This window comes from Triticum dicoccoides, chromosome 7B, assembly GCF_002162155.2.
Source record: "Triticum dicoccoides isolate Atlit2015 ecotype Zavitan chromosome 7B, WEW_v2.0, whole genome shotgun sequence".
In the NCBI taxonomy this organism is placed as follows: domain Eukaryota; kingdom Viridiplantae; phylum Streptophyta; class Magnoliopsida; order Poales; family Poaceae; genus Triticum; species Triticum dicoccoides.
Genome location: NC_041393.1, coordinates 136,673,425 through 136,680,548, shown reverse-complemented (window position 1 = coordinate 136,680,548; position 7,124 = coordinate 136,673,425).

The following is a 7,124-nucleotide window of genomic DNA, read 5'->3' as shown; positions in this document are numbered from 1 at the left end:
ATTGGGTCTTGTCCATCACATCATTCTCCTAATGATGTGATCCCGTTATCAACGACATCCAATGTCCATGGTCAGGAAACCATAACCATCTATTGATCAACGAGCTAGTCAACTAGAGGCTTACTAGGGACATGGTGTTGTCTATGTATCCACACATGTATCTGAGTTTCCTATCAATACAATTATAGCATGGATAATAAACGATTATCACGAACAAGGAAATATAATAGTAATAACTAATTTATTATTGCCTCTAGGGCATATTTCCAACAGTCTCTCACTTGCACTAGAGTCAATAATCTAGTTCACATTGCCATGTGATTAACACTCACAGGTCACATCGCCATGTGACCAACATCCAAAGAGTTTACTAGTGTCACCAAACTAGTTCACATCATCATGTGATTAAGACTCAATGAGCTCTGGGGTTTGATCATGTTTTGCTTGTGAGAGAGGTTTTAGTCAACGGGTCTGCAACATTCAGATCCGTATGTACTTCGCAAATCTGTAGGTCATATTGTAAATGCTGCTTCCATGCTCCATTGGAGCTATTCCAAATGGTTGCTCCACTATACGTATCCGGTTTGCTACTCAGAGTCATTCGGATAGGTGTTAAAGCTTGCATCGACGTAACCATTTACGCCGAACTCTTTATCACCTCCATAATCTAGAAACATGTCCTTATTTACTCCAAGGACAATTTTGACCGTTGTCTAATGATCCATTCCTGGATCACTCTTGTACCCCCTTGCCAGACTCATGGCAAGGCACACTTCCGGTGCGGTACACAACATAGCATACTATAAAGCCTACGTCTGAAGCATAGGGGACGACCTTCGTCCTTTCTCTCTCTTCTGCCGTGGTTGAGCTTTAAGTCTTACTTCATACCTTACAACTCAGGCAAGAACTCCTTCTTTGACTGATCCATCTTGAACACCTTCAAGATCATGTCAAGGTATGTGCTCATTTGAAATTACTATTAAGCGTTTTGATTTATCCTTATAGATCTTGATGCTCAATGTTCAAGTAGCTTAATCCAGGTTTTCCATTGAAAAACACTTTTTAAATAACTCTATATGCTTTCCAGAAATTTTATATTATTTCTGATCAACAATATGTCAACAACATATACTCACCAGAAATTCTATAGTGCTCCCACTCACTTCTTTGGAAATACAAATTTCTCATAAACTTTGTATAAACCCAAAATCTTTGATCATCTCATCAAAGCGTACATTCCAACTCCGAGATGCTTACTCCAGTCCTTAGAAGGATTGCTGGAGCTTTGCATACTTATTAGCATCTTTCAGGATTGACAAAACCTTCTGGTTGTATCACATACAACCTTTCCTCAAGAATATCATCGAGGAAACAATGTTTTGACATCCTATCTGCAAGATTTCATAAATCATGCAGTAATTGCTAATATAATTCCAATAGACTCTTAGCATCGCTACTAGTGAGAAAGTCTCATCGTAGTCAACTCCTTGAACTTGTCGGAAAACATCTTAACGACAAGTCGAGCTTTCTTAATGGTGATACTTACCATCATTGTCCGTCTTCCTTTTAAAATCCATCTGTACCCAACAGCCTTACGACCATCAATTAGTTCTTCCAAAGTCCACACTTTGTTCTCATACATGGATCCTCTCTCGGATTTTATGGCCTCGAGCCATTCATCGGAATCTGGGCCCACCATCGCTTCTTCATAGCTCATAGGTTCATTTTTGTCTAGCAACATGACCTCCAAGACAGGATTACGTACCACTCTGAAGCAGTACACATCCTTGTCGACCTACGAGGTTTGGCAGTGACTTGATCCGAAGCATTATGATCACTATCATCAGCTTCCACTTCAATTGGTGTAGGTGTGACATGAACAACTTCCTGTGCCCTGCTACACACTGGTTGAAGTGATGGTTCATTAACCTCATCAAGTCTCCACCATCCTCCCACTCAATTCTTTTGAGAGAATCTTTTCCTCGAGAAAGGACCCGTTTCTAGAAACAATTACTTTTACTTCCGGATATGAAATAGGAGGTATACTCAACCATTTTGGGTATCCTATGAAGATGCATTTATCCATTTTGGGTTCGAGCTTATCACGATGAAACCTTTTTCACATAAGCGTCGCAGCCCCAAACTTTTAAGAAACGACAGCTTAGGTTTCTCTAAACCATAGTTCATACGGTGTCATCTCAATGGAATTACGTGGTGCCCTATTAAAGTGAATGTGGTTGTCTCTAATGCCTAACCCATGAACGATAGTGGTAATTCGATAAGAGACATCATGGTATGCCCCATATCCAATAGGGTGCATCTATGATGTTCGGACACACCATCACACTATGGTGTTCCAGTCGGTGTCAGTTGTGAAACAATTTCCACAATGTCTCAATTGTGTACCAAACTCGCAACTCAGATATCCATCTCTATGATCATATCACGGACATTTTATCCTCTTGTCACGAAGATCTTCAACTTCACTCCGAAATTACTTGAACCTTTCAATAATTCAGACTTGTGTTTCATCAAGTAAATATACAACATCTACTCAAATCATCTGTGAAGTAAGAACATAACGATATTCACTGCATGCCTCAACACCCATTGGACTGCACACATCAAAATGTGTTACTTCCAACAAGTTGCTATCTTGTTCCATCTTACTGAAAACGAGGCTTTTCAGTCATCTTGCCCATGTGGTATGATTTGCATATCTCAAGTGATTCAAAATCAAGTGAGTCCAAACGATCCATCTGCATGGAGTTTCTTCATGCGTATACACCAATAGACATGGTTCGCATGTCTCAAACTTTTCAAAAACGAGTGAGTCCAAAGATCCATCAACATGGAGCTTCTTCATGCGTTTTACACCAATATGACTTACATGGCAGTGCCACAAGTAAGTGGTACTATCTTATATCTTTTGGCATGAAAATGTGTATCACTACGATCGAGATTTAACAAACCATTCCTTTTAGGTGCAAGACCATTGAAGGTATTATTCAAATAAACAGAGTAACCATTATTCTCCTTAAATGAATAACCGTATTGCGATAGACATAATCCAATCATGTCTATGCTCAACGCAAACACCAAATAACAATTATTTAGGTTTAACACCAATCTCGATGGTAGAGGGAGCGTGCGATGCTTGATCACATCAACCTTGGAAACACTTCCAACACATATCGTCCGCTCACCTTTAGCTAGTCTCCGTCTATTCCGTAGCTTTCATTTCGAGTTACTAACACTTAGCAACCGAACTGGTATCTAATACCCTGGTGCTACTAGGAGTAATAGTAAAGTACACATTAACATAATGTATATCCAATATACTTCTATCGACCTTGCCAGCCTTCTCATCTACCAAGTATCTAGGGTAGTTCTGCTTCAGTGTCTGTTCCCTCATTACAGAAGCACTTAGTCTCGGGTTTGGGTTCAACGCTGGGTTTCTTCACTGGAGCAGCAACTAATTTGCCGTTTAATGAAGTACCCCTTCTTGCCCTTGCCCTTCTTGAAACTAGTGGTTTCATTAACCATCAAAAATTGATGCTCCTTCTTGATTTCTACATTCGCGGTGTCGAACATTGCGAATAGTTCAAGGATCATCATATTTATCCCTGTTATGTTATAGTTCATCACGAAGCTCTAGTAGCTTGGTGGCAATGTCTTTGGAGAAACATCACTATCTCATCTGGAAGATTAACTCCCACTCGATTCAAGTGATTGTTGTACCCAGACAATCTGGGTACAAGCTCAACGATTGAGATCTTCTCCCTTAGTTTGCAGGCTAGAAAACTCGTCGGAGGTCTCATACCTCTTGACGTGGGCACGAGCCTAAAATCCCAATTTCAGCTCTTGGAACATCTCATATGTTCTGCGACATTTCAAAAATGTCTTTTGGTGCCTCAGTTCTAAACCATTTAACATTACCGAACTATCATGTAGTCATCAAAACGTGTATGTCAGATGTTCACAACATCCACAGACCACGTTCGAGGTCCAGCACACCGAGCAGTGCATTAAGGACATAAGCCTTCTATTGTCCACATAATTGCTACTGTCAACTTTCAACTATATTTTCTCTAGGAACATATCTAAAACAGTAGAACTAAAGCGCGAGCTATGACATAATTTACAAAGGGCTTTTGACTATGTTCAGGATAATTAAGTTCATCTAATGAACTCCCACTCAGATAGACATCCCTCTAGTCATCTAAGTGATTACATGATCCGAGTCAACTAGGCCGTGTCCGATCATCACGTGAGACGGACTAGTCATCATCCGTGAACATCTTTATGCTGATCGTATCTACTATACGACTCATGCTCGTCCTTTCGGTCTCTTGTGTTCCGAGGCCATGTCTGTACATGCTAGGCTCGTCAAGTCAACCTAAGTGTTTCGCGTGTGTAAATCTGGCTTACACCCGTTGTATGTGAACCTTAGAATCTATCACACCCGATCATCACGTGGTGCTTCGAAACGACGAACTTTCGCAACGGTGCACAGTTAGGGGGAACACTTTCTTGAAATTTTAATGAGGGATCATCTTATTTACTACCATCATTCTAAGCAAATAAGATGCATAAACATGATAAACATCACATGCAATCAAAAAGTGACATGATATGGCCAATATCATTTTGCTCCTTTTGATCTCCATCTTCGGGGCTCCACGATCATCATCGTCACCGGCATGACACCATGATCTCCATCATCGTGTCTCCATGAAGTTGTCTCGCCAACTCATTACTTCTACTACTATGGCTACCGGTTAGCAATAAAGTAAAGTAATTACATGCGTTGTTCAATGACACGCAGGTCATACAATAAATTAAGACAACTCCTATGGCTCCTGCCGCATGTCATACTCATCGACATGCAAGTCGTGATTCCTATTACAAGAACATGGTCAATCTCATACATCACATATCATTCATCACATTCTTTTGGCCATATCACATCACATAGCATACGCTGCAAAAACAAGTTAGACGTCCTCTAATTATTGTTTGCATGGTTTACGTGGCTGCTATGGGTTTCTAGCAAGAACATTTCTTACCTACGCAAAAACCACAACGTGACATGGCAACTGCTATTTACCCTTCATAAGGACAATTTTCATCGAATCCGATCCGACTAATGTGGGAGAGACTGGCACCCGCTAGCCATCTTATGCAACAAGTGCATGTCAGTCGGTGGAACCTGTCTCACGTAAGTGTACGTGTAAGGTCAGTCCGGGCCGCTTCATCCCACAATACTGTCGAAACAAGATTGGACTAGTAACGGTAAGCATATTGAACAAAATCAACGCCCACAACTACTTTGTGTTCTACTCGTGCATAGAATCTACGCATAAACCTGGCTCATGATGCCACTGTTGGGGAACGTAGCAGAAATTCAAAATTTTCCTACGAGTCACCAAGATCTATCTATGGAGAAACTAGCAACGAGGGGAAGGAGAGTGCATCTACATACCCTTGTAGATCGCTAAGCGGAAGCATTCAAGACAACGGGGTTGAAGGAGTCGTACTCGTCGTGATCCAAATCACCGGAGATCCTAGTGCCGAACCGAAGGCACCTCCGCGTTCAACACACGTGCAGCCCGGTGACGTCTCCCATGCCTTGATCCAGCAAGGAGAGAGGGAGAGGTTGGGGAAGACTCCGTCCAGCAGCAGCACAACGGCGTGGTGGTGATGGAGGAGCATGGTAATCCAGCAGGGCTTCGCCAAGCACCGCGAGAGATGAGGAGAAAGAGAGGTAGGGCTGCGCCAGGGAGAGGTGGAAACTCTTGTGTTGGCAGCCCCAAAGACCTCAACTATATATAGAGGAGAGGGAGGGGGTTGCGCCCCCTTTAGGGTTCCCACCCCAAGCGGTGCGGAAGCCCCTAGAACCCATCTAGGGTGGCGGACAAGGAGGGAAGAGGGGAAAACTTGCCCCCCAAGTAAGTGGGTGCGACCCCTCCCCAAACCCTAGGCGCCTTGGGCCCTTGTGGGGGGGCGCACCAGCCCACCTGGGGCTGGTCCCCTCCCACACTTGGCCCATGCAGCCCTCTGGGGCCGGTGGCCCCACTTGGTGGACCCCCGGGACCCTCCCGGTGGTCCCGGTACGTTACCGATAGCACCCGAAACTTTTCCGGTGACCAAAACAGGACTTCCCATATATAAATCTTTACCTCCGGACCATTCCGGAACTCCTCATGACGTCCGGGATCTCATCCGGGACTCCGAACAACATTCAGTAACCACGTATATCCATTCCCTATAACCCTAGCATCATCAAACCTGAAGTGTGTAGACCCTACGGGTTCGGGAACCATGCAGACATGACCGAGACGTTCTCCGGTCAATAACCAACAGCGGGATCTGGATACCCATGTTGGCTCCCACATGTTCCATGATGATCTCATCGGATGAACCATGATGTCGAGGATTCAATCAATCCCGTATTCAATTCCCTTTGTCTAGCGGTATAGTACTTGCCCGAGATTCGATCGTCGGTATGCCGATACCTTGTTCAATCTCGTTACCGGCAAGTCTCTTTACTCGTTCTGTAACACATCATCCCGTGATAAACCCCTTTGTCACATTGTGCACATTATGATGATGTCCTACCGAGTGGGCCCAGAGATACCTCCCCGTCACACGGAGTGACAAATCCCAGTCTCGATTCGTGCCAACCCAACAGACACTTTCGGAGATACCCATAGTGCACCTTTATAGCCACCCAGTTACGTTGTGACGTTTGGTACACCCAAAGCATTCCTACAGTATCCGGGAGTTGCACAATCTCATGGTCTAAGGAAATGATACTTGACATTAGAAAAGCTTTAGCATACGAACTACACGATCTTTGTGCTAGGCTTAGGATTGGGTCTTGTCCATCACATCATTCTCCTAATGATGTGATCCCATTATCAACGACATCCAATGTCCATGGTCAGGAAACCGTAACCATCTATTGATCAACGAGCTAGTCAACTAGAGGCTTACTAGGGACATGGTGTTGTCTATGTATCCACACATGTATCTGAGTTTCCTATCAATACAATTATAGCATGGATAATAAACGATTATCATGAACAAGGAAATATAATAATAATAACTAATTTATTATT